Source organism: Eumetopias jubatus, unplaced genomic scaffold (assembly GCF_037043125.1).
Source record: "Eumetopias jubatus isolate StellerSeaLion01/CBP00866 unplaced genomic scaffold, mEumJub1_p1.0 scaffold_2, whole genome shotgun sequence".
Classification (NCBI taxonomy): Eukaryota; Metazoa; Chordata; class Mammalia; order Carnivora; family Otariidae; genus Eumetopias; species Eumetopias jubatus.
Genome location: NW_028274808.1, coordinates 70,103,715 through 70,114,669, shown reverse-complemented (window position 1 = coordinate 70,114,669; position 10,955 = coordinate 70,103,715). Strand labels below are relative to the sequence as shown.

At 37.1% G+C, this 10,955-nt stretch overlaps 1 pseudogene; it reads right to left on the bottom strand.

Annotated features, from left to right (window-relative positions):
* Positions 1–2,715: 2,715 nt before the first annotated feature.
* Positions 2,716–10,955, bottom strand: part of LOC114210126 (cell cycle progression protein 1-like) — a 50,736-nt pseudogene continuing 42,496 nt past the window's right edge.

Below are 10,955 nucleotides of genomic sequence, written 5' to 3'. Positions count from 1 at the left end.
TTGTCCTTGCACTTTTAGAGGAAGAGGCTTGCATAGTTGACTCATAGTTGCTTAACTTTGTTCTCATTTTACTGCAGCTATTGTAAACAACTAGTCCATTTGCAACCCACATATGGCAAGAACACTACCTCCCATGGACTGTGTTTATCTTGGGTAGTTAATGATCCTGAATGCAACATCTACCAAGGTTATAGCTCAAGGAACCTTTCCAAAGCACTCATTAAAGAGATTTTTTTTTCCTTCTCAGAAGCAAGTTCCATATGAATTCTTGCTTTCTGACTCACCTGCCAAGTCCAGCACATTGCATTATGCCCGAAAGGCACCAGAGGACTGAGCCAACCTGTCAAATTCCTGCAATAAATTTAGTTTAAACTATGAGATTATTTCTCCTGGGAAAGATGTTTCACAGCCCCCAAGCAATCCCCTGGACTTCTTAGATATTTTTCTCCTTATATGAGTACTTTTTATTTAAGACCAAAAAATATATACTTCTGAACTCGATAGTTTCTTTATCATTGTGCATTTGCTGTTAGTAATGAGGAGGGATGATTTAGATGTGTGCACATGCACGTGTGGTTGAAAGAGAAGCCGGATTGGAGGAGAAGGAAAAAGAGAGAGCTTGAGAGAGAGGGAGAAAAGGAGAGGCACAGGAATGTGGAGGAGGAGAAAGAGGGGAAGAGGGACAAGAATGGGGAGAGGGAGGGAGGAGAGAGAAGAGGCTATTAAAATATGTAAGTCTATTATCTAGATATTCTGTGGAGTGATTTTTGTGTCAATTAAGAATGTTTACAGAATACTTTTTTCCTCTGAGACATTTTTGGGGAGGCTAAAAAGTAATTTACTTCAGGCATGACATATATCCTGGCTATTAATTATATAATTTATAGACAGCTACATTTCCAATACAGAGAGTTTTTATGGAATACATAACTGCAAGAAAAGTGTTCCTATAATGTGATAGGCAGAAAATGTCTCCCGCTCCAAGATGTCCATGCCCTAATCCCTAGAACCTATGAATAGGTTACTTTACATGGCAGAAAGGACTTTACAGTTGTGATTCAACTAAGAATCTTGAGATGGAGAGAGAATCCAGGATGATCCAGGAGGGCCTAAAGAAGTCTCCGGGGTCCTACAAATTGAAAGGGAAGTGGGAGGTCAGAGGGAATTGTAAAGATGCTATGAACTGCTGGCTTTGGGGATTTTGTTTGTTCATTTGCTTTTTACTTTAATTCCAGCATAGTTAACATACAGTATTACAATAGTTTCAAGTGTCTGTTATAATGATTCAGCTGACGTTTGAATGCAGAAGAGGCTACTAGCCAAGAGTACAGGCAGCCTGTGGAGAATTCAAGGGAGTAGATTCTCCCCTAGAACCTCCAGAAAGAATGCAGCTCTGCCAACACCTTGATTTTAACCTAGTAAAACCGACTTCAGACTTTGGCACTCCAGAACTGGAAGATAATAAGTTTCCTTTTTTTTTAAGCTAACAAATTTATAGTAGTTTGTTACAGCCATAATAGGAAACAAATAGATGTAAAAACAGATGGAGAAAGTTTTTTTTTTTTCCAGCAAAATGTAGCCTTTATTTATTTACTTCCAGGAAATAAATGCTTTCTAATTTCAAGCAACTATGAGAGAACCGCTGTGTTCTTCTACACTCACTTGCCAGAAGGTAGAACTGGAAGTCACATATATGTCTACGAACAGAAATTAAAAGGGAAACTCAACAGAAGATGAAATTCTGAACTGTGTTTAAATCTTTCTTAGAGAAAAAGACACTGCTGCGTAGAAATATTCAAATGTTGCATAAAAACCCCTGTAAACACTAGCAAAATACCACTGAACTGCTTTACCAAATATCACTACTGAGGAAATGTCTGAAAAATATCACAAAGTATAAAATCATATATTAATACAAATGCTAGATTTTATTTTTTTTTAAAGATTTTATTTATTTATTTGAGAGAGAGAGAATGAGAGATAGAGAGCACGAGAGGGAAGAGGGTCAGAGGGAGAAGCAGACTCCCTGCTAAGCAGGGAGCCCGATGTGGGACTCGATCCCGGGACTCCAGGATCATGACCTGAGCTGAAGGCAGTCGCTTAACCAACTGAGCCACCCAGGCGCCCACAAATGCTAGATTTTAAATAAAGACCTTTAGTTTTCCTCATGGTGTAGTTTTATTGTTTCTTCCACAATATTCATATGTGCAAGAAATTTCACAAGAGAACAAATCAGCAAGTTCCTAAAAATGACAGCAAATTCTTCACAAGTCAACCGGCTCTTGAACCCACAAAAAGACAGGAAGCAAGTGTGAGATTATAAAATGCTAAAGATGAAATTTCATCACAATGTACTTTTTTCAAGCTCTACTGCAAATTTAAAATAACTACCAATGTTAATTGCACTTTGTCATATGATTTGAGCTTGCTTTAAGCTCATGCACTGAAAAGAGGACTCATTTCATGCACAAAATCTGTTGCATGCCTGGCTTCCTTAAAACTACAGTTGAACATTCCCAGTGCCAAAAAAAAAATTTCGCAAAGCTAAACTACAGAAAAATGAAAGTTCGTAAGCTTTTGCTTGATGTTTCTGAGTAATAATGTGAAGTCATCAAACTGATAGGTAGAAATGATAGAAAGACACTATCTTGATAATTTCATTTTAGTTTCAACACCAAACATTGCAGAAAGCATCCACGTTTCTGTTACCATTTTCTAATTTAACTTAATCATGATAATCAAAATTTCGGAGTCAAAAGGTAACTGCCCCAATTCTATTTCAAGATTTGCCATGCGTCTTCCATTAGTGTGACAATATCTGTGCCATTTACCTTCCTTTTTATAAGGTTGAGGCTGAGGGTGCTTCTGCTCTTGTTTTCCATGCCTGGAGTTTTCAGTATTTACCATACGTTGCTTTTTATCTGGTCGACTGGGTCCATATGGAGGGGAAAGAGTATGACCAAAGAAGTGCCTATATATATATATCCATCCAACTTCTTAAATACCCTATCAATATCTACTTGATATTCCTTCATGTCTTTAAGATAATCCTTAACATCAGTCAGTGAAGAGCTTCTGATCATGTGTAAAGACATCATTTAGGAAAAAATTATTGATGAATTGACTGTGTTCTCTCCAATGATGAAAACTATCCAGTTTTTCCAATAAATACATTTCAATTAACTGTTTAAATTCACCTATCCTTACAGGATTCCTGATTTTCTGTATCAAGATTCTTTTTCTGAGTTTCAAAGGACATCTTCTCTTCTTCAGTAAGGGCCCAACATCTTGAAAGATTTCCCTTCAATGACTTATAGTCTATAAAAGATTCTTGTTCCTGTTGACATTGGGAAAGATAATCCCTCATATCATTCAGTTCATCTTCATGTATCTTTCTGACTATTGATGCTCCTGAATCTAAATTGTGCCATAGAAATGTCCCAAATCCCATGTCAATTGCAGTCACCAAAGCAAGTTATAACACATTTATTGAGACTACTGCTGAACTGGCATTTACACAACTCCCTAGAGATTTTGTTTCTTGTTCAGGGAGTAGCCATTTCTCAGATTCTGAACTAGGAAGACTTCTTCCTAGCATGGCATGGTCTAAAGGCAGGACTAGGCTGATGACTGGTCCATCACTACTTGATTTATCATTTCTAGTCTGGGATGAAAATACAGTTTCTGACTGACAGAATATATACTGGCTGCTAGATGAAAAACCCATGTTTTTTGTTTTGTTTTTTTAAGATTTTGTTTATTTATTTATTTATTTATTTATTTATTTATTTATTTATTTGAGAGAGAGAGAGAGAGAGAGAGCTTGATCAGGCAGAAGGGCATGGGAGTGAGAAGGAGAGACTCTCCAGCAGACTCCACACTGAGCGGGGAGTCCCACACAGGCTCGATCCTAAGACCCTGAGATCATGACCTGAGCTGAAATCAAGAGTTGGTGTCTGAAATGACTGAGACACCCAGGCGCCCCCTAGCCCATGTTAAAGTCTTCTGGACTCTGCTTCTTCAACAAGTATAGCTTTGTGATTTCTAATTTCTTCTAACTTTGGTGGCTCAAGGGTAAGAATATCAGAATCATGACTGACAGTTCCAAAAGAGACATTGTCTTCAGATGACTTTTCTCCTTCTTTCTCAAGTGCTGATTTTGTTTCCTCCAAAGCTGGATAAGCGGTTTCTTCCTTTAACATGTACTATTCTGGCTACTCTCTCCCTGCTCTGACTGCAATACTTATAGCCCCTCTTGCTCTAAAGATGTATATTCTGGAGTAAGCTCACAGCTCTCACTGGCTGTACCATGTTCAGAATTTACCATCTCTTTATCAGACCCCTCATGATTGATGATAGTCCAACCACAAGATGAATCACTGTCAGTGGAATTTTCAGACCTTTTCCAGGTCTGAATGACACCTCCACCTGAGTCTGTTGGCTGTCACAGTGGCCGCCGTCACAGCCTGTAGAAAGCACTCCAACCTTTATATTCCTCATCCTGTTCTAAGCCTTAGCTGTCTCTGTTTTGTGGTCTTCATGGCTTGGAATTCTAATTAGTGGGAGATAGGATAGGTGGTATTGGTTTTTAAGGTGACAACACTGAGTTGTTTCCAGGAGAGCAGCAGCACCAGCATCAGAGAGTATTACACCTCCTGAAATGTCTGGAATTTGAGACTATCTTCCAAGAGTGTCCTTCTATAGTATCTGAACCCTCAGGGTCCACAAGTGTTCCTAATATAGAGTAAGTGTTTAGTAAATACATGTTGAATCAATAGTTAGAGAAAATGGTTGCCTATGAATAATTTGTGCTAAAGGGACTTGATGAATAAAATCGTCTCCTCTACTGGCTGGTCGGTGTCTGAGAATCAACTTGTATTCCTGTGGGGTAAGGCAAAGTGCACTTTTGAGGAAAGTATAGAGTTTTTATAAGAGGCAATTTAGACCCATATATTTTTTAAGACTTTTATTTATTTGAGAGAGAGAGAGAGCAGAGTGAGAATGAGAGCATGAGTAGGGGGAGGGACATAGGAAAAGGGAAAAGGGAGGAAGGAGTCTGATGCGGGCTCAATTCCAGTACCCTGGGATCATGACCTGAGCCGAAGGCAGACACTTAACTGACTGAGCCCACCCAGGTGCCCCCAAACCCATATGTTTTAGAGGTAAGTAGTGTAAGAATGAAGGGACATATGAGAGATGCAGAGTATGGTGATCGAGGGTGCAGTCTCTGGCATCAAACTGCATTGACTCCAAATGCTGAATCTCTTATTTATAAGCTATGTGGTTTTTTTTCTAGTTATTTTTTTATTATGTTATGTTAATCACCATACATTACATCATTAGTTTTTGATGTAGTGTTCCATGATTCACTGTTTGCATATAAGCTATGTGGTTTCTGGGAAGTTACTTAGCATTTGTGTATCAGTTTCATCTAATGTCAAATGAAAAAATAAGTGTACTTACCAAACAAGCTTACTGTGAGGAATGAATGATTCAGTACAAGCAGTGTGCATAGAAACATAGCAAATATGTACTGGACACAAAAAAGGATCTCTAGGTAAGCCCCATGAGTTGAAATGGAGTGTTTGGGACAGCAGTGAAAGCGATATGATTTTTATTAAAGTGATGTGATTTTATTAGGAAAAGCGTTCATGAGATACTGAAGATAAACTTCCCTATTAAAACATTTCCCTAGAGCAAGTGCTGGGCATTAAAACAACCTGACAACATCTGGATTGGGTTTTTTCTTTCCTAATCTGGACAAAGCAGACCTAACAGATTTTCTGATGAGCATGTTTATGACTCTTCCATTGTGCTCCATTCTTATCACATGTGCATTTTTCATGTTAAAACAACCTGACATTAACACTGCTAGTTTAGGAGTATTTTTCTTCTTCTTTACCATCTTTTCATACACACATTGGTTTTTGATGAATTTTCACCCTTTTAAAGTCATAGACTCACATTACTGACCTCATTAGCAAGGGGCAAAGAAAAGCTGCGTAGTCAGTTGATAATAAAAATTACTGTGGCCTCTAATGATCAATTAATTGAAATAATAGCTGCAAAATGCTTACAACAAAGTAAGCAAGCACAAAATAATGGCTGTTATTAAATGGCTGCTTATATATTACACCAAGTCAGGATAATGCTGCTCCTGGAATTTGTGTGTAGGTTGCTATGGCCACTGGACACAGCCACAGTTTGTAGATAGTATCACTCCAGGAGGCATACTATTTATGAAATAATTGTTCACATTACAGCTGTCATTGATAAAAAGCCATTGTTCCTTTTAATGTCTTTCTAACTCTATTTTTTGAAGAAATTATTGATGTACAATGTACATACAATAAAATGTACAGATTTCAAGTGTTCATTTTGATAGATTTTGACAGTTGTATACACCATGTAACCACTGTCCAAAACAAGATATAGACCTTTTCCATCATCTCAGAAAGTTCTTCCTGCTCATTAACAGACAGTAAGAACCTACCTTATCACCACCTTGGTAACAAAGTCAACCACTTTCTGATTTTAATGACCCTAAAATGATTCTGTTTGTTCTTGAATGTCATCATACACATGGAATCATAGAAATGTATTCTTCTGTGTCTGGTTCCTTTTGTGCTACATAACATTTATGAGATTCATCTGAGTTGTGAGTATATCAGTAGTGCATTCCTTTTCATTGCTCAGTAGTACTCCACTGTGAATACAGTGGGATTTGTTTATCCATTTCTTCTTCATAGTAATTTGGTTTCCGTCATGAGGTTATTATGAATAAGGTTGCTGTGCATATTCTTGTCAAAGATTTTATGTTGACATATGTTTTCATTTCTTTTCAGTAAATACCTGATTTAGGGTGATGGGTTGTAGGCCTAATTGCAAAAGCTAAAACTATAAATCATCTAAAAGAAGTGATAGGTGAATATCTTCAAGCCATTCAGAAAAACAAAGATTTCTTAAATAGATGCATAAAGCACTAACCAGAAAAGAACAAAATTGATAAATTGGACTTTGTCAGAAGAAATATTCTCTGTGTCTAAAGATGTCATTTAAAAAAATGAATAAGCAAGCAAAGGAGTAGGAATAAGATATTTGCAATTTGTATAACCGACAAAGAATTTTTGTCCAGAAAATATATAGAACTAATACAAATCAACAGTAAAAAAAAAAAAGAGCCAATAAAAGGGGGACAAAACATTTGATTGGACAATTGACCACATAGATACCCATTAGAGGACTTGTACTACCTCATTTCAGGACTTATTTTACCCTAGAGTATTCTTACAGTGTGATATTGGCAAATGGATACAAAAAATAAGTGTGTGAAACAGAACAGATAGGCTCAGGAAGAAATTGGATGTATATTTAACTAATTCTCCTTTTAAATCATTCTGCTGATGCTTGTTGCTCCATTGTCTCTTTAATACCCTAGTGTTCTTATTGTTCTTCTGTTTTTATGACCTCCGCTCATATCACAAAATCAGTCCCAAATTCCCACTTGCTTCTAACTCTCCTCTCTCTCACTAGAGCATGTTATCAACCATGTAGTAAGAAATATTGTTTTCTCAACAAAACGATATACTATGACATTGTTGACTGGTAATTTATTTAATCTTTTTTTTAAGATTTTATTTATTTATTCATGAGAGACAGAGAGAGAGAGAGGGAGGGAGGCAGAGGCAGAGGGAGAAACAGGCTCCTCACGGGGCAGGGAGCTGGATGCCAGACTTGATCCCAGGACCCTGGGATCATGACCTGAGCTGAAGGCAGACGCTTAACCAACTTCTGACTCTGAGATCATGACCCTGAGATCGTGACCTGAGCGGAAACCAAGAGTCAGATGCTGGAGTGGAGGGGGGTGAGAGGGATGGGGTGGCTGGGTGATAGACATTGGGGAGGGTACTGCTATGGTGAGCGCTGTGAATTGTGTAAGACTGTTGAATCACAGACCTGTACCTCTGAAATAAATAATACATTATATGTTAAAAAAAAAAAAGAAGATAGTAGGAAGGGAAAACGAAGGGGGGGAACCGGAGGGGGAGACGAACCATGAGAGACTATGGACTCTGAGAAACAAACTGAGGGTTCTAGAGGGGAGGGGTGGGGGGATGGGTTAGCCTGGTGATGGGTATTAAAGAGGGCATGTATTGAATGGAGCACTGTGTGTTATATGCAAACAATGAATCATGGAACACTACATCAAAAATAATGATGTAATGTATGGTGACTAACATAACATAATAAAAGAAAAGAAAAAAACAAACAAAAAAAATGCTTAACTACTGAGCCCCTAGGCGCCTGTAACTTATTTAATCTTATTTGTAGACCAACAACTTATTTGTTAATACAAATATATTTCTCTTGGTTGATTAAAGAAATGTACTAAAGTGAAACAAACATTGCAAGAATGTAAGGTTAACACGAGGAAAGGGACAGAAATTGTCTCATGGCTCTCCTTATGTCGCACTATATAGGAGACCCTGATGTCACATCTGTGTATAAAAAGGCTGCTATTTCTTGACAATTCAAGTCTCAGACATCTCACTGGAAATGATATGAGATACACTACTTTATCTCAAACTAGAACCCATATAGGTCAATCATTTTTAATGTTAGATTTATTTAAAAGTCTTCAGTTTCTGGTCTCAGCATTGTGGTGTGGTAAGCTGTTAGTGGTATTTTTAATTACATGATCTACACTTGAATATTAAAAATGGGAATAAGCCATAGTAATCAGTAGTAACAAGGAAAGAATGATAATCCAAGACTACAAGGTTCTTAAATCTAATGCTTCACAGTCTTTTTTTCAGAAGTATTATAAATCTTGATTTGGGGAAATATTTTCAGTTCTACAGATTACTTCGAATAATATGAATCAAATAGAGAAAACATCACTACTGGGAGGTTTAAAATGATTTTATTTGTTAAACTAAAGGAATCCCCAACTGGGGGCTTTTTGTGCATATCTGAAAATCATAAAATGATAGTTCTATAAGAAGTCTGCTTTTATATTTGAAAATTTATTACCATCATCCAGAAGCCTGAAATCAATAAATTAAAAGAAAATTGTACCCAAATGAAAAAAAATAAAGAAAAAAGAGAGAAGGAAAAAACTCAACTTGTTAGTTTTTCAGAGACAGATTACACCCAACAGCATTAACGTTAAGAAGCAGGTATAGCAGGCAGGGGTACCTGGGTGGCTCAGTTGATTAAGCGTCAGACTCTTGGTTTCCACTCAGGTCATAATCTCGGGGTCACGATCTCAGAGTCCTGAGATCAAACCCCACTTCAAGCCCCGCTTCGAGCCCCCTCATTCAGCACAGAGTCTGCTTGAAATTCTCTCCCTCCCCCTCCCTCCTGCCCCTCCCCTCCCCATGCTCACTCAAGCTCTCTCTCTCTCTTTCTTAAAATACATACGTACATATATAAAATCTTTAAAATAAAAGAAGCAAGTATACCAGGCAGGAGGGGTTCTTCTTAAATATTGCATTTAAAAATTAGCCAAGAAGTAAACACAATGGCAGAGGCAAATCACAAAATTGGAAGTGACACTGCTCAGGCTTCTAGAATAGGGGGAAACAAGAGTTCCCACTGAATGCACTAGCCTGACAATCACATCCATTTTGGTGTGTGCCAGGGCCAGGAGTTGGGGAGGACCTCCCAATAGCAGCCCTCTCCCGTTCAAATTGCAAAATGGAGAAAATAGCAAAAGAAAAGATTTCTGGTTTATTTTGGTAATTTTCTACCACATGAAGAAAAGTACCACTGATACTCGAAGACATAGCATGATCTGATCAGTATGCTAGGTGCTTTTACACACTACCTTACCTTAAAACACTACATCAGTTTCGAACCTTCTCAGGAGATATTTTTATGGATTGGTTTCGTGATTTTCATTTGCTTACTTATTATTTGCTTATTTATTACAAATAAAGATTTTAAATTTGAGAGAGGTTGAGGAATAGTCTTCAAGTCACAGTCAGCACTGAAATTTGAGCCCAAATTTGAGTTGGGCTAACTCAAAACTTCTATTGTTCCCACTACCAAGGCAGTATTGTTCTCTGGTCAAGGACACAGACTTGGTAGCGGGATTCCTGAGTGAAAATCCTGACCCTGTCATTCATTCATTGTTTAAGTTTGAATAAGTCATTTGATCTTCCTAAAAAACTATGTTTCTTAAACATAAAATGGGAATAAGAACCTGTCTCAAAAGACAATGGTGAGGATTAAAGATATTAATATATGTAAAGCCCTGGTAAGAACTCCCTGCACATAATACGAGCTCAATAAATGACCACTGTTATTGACACACTATATAAATTTTATTATGTATGTTAGTGAGTATGTATTCACTTAGCATGTTGTAATAACTTCTGAATATCTTTTAAGGGAATTAAAATGTAATCTGTGAAATGTAATTCCTCTTGAGAGAGAAACTTTATGTACTTATTTACACTATACACTAAAGATTGTTTTGGAGAGAAAAATATATATATGCTCATGGTATAGTGGATAATATGATCATAATTGTTTTGACTGGACAAGCAATAGAACAGAATCATGCCCATTACTCAATTAGCCATGATCTACAATCATCAAAACTATAGTTGCTATCTTGGCATAATTGTTCTTTCTTTCTTTCTTTCTTTCTTTCTTTCTTTCTTTCTTTCTTTCTTTCTTTCTTTCTTTCTTTCTTTCTTTTGATTAGGACATAAGGAGTAACTGTAGATGACACTGTCTGACAATTAAAATCTAAATGATCACAGTGCTTCAAGATGTCTACCCACTAATTAGAAAAGTGGTTGACAAGGTACAATTTGCAAGTTTGTCAGTATTAGGAATTAGCATTCTGCTATTACATATTAAAGTTTAGAGATTAATTTTCTCTGAAAAATTATTAGTGCTTCATTACCAGTTTCATAGGAATGGATTTTAGAACACAATCCTGA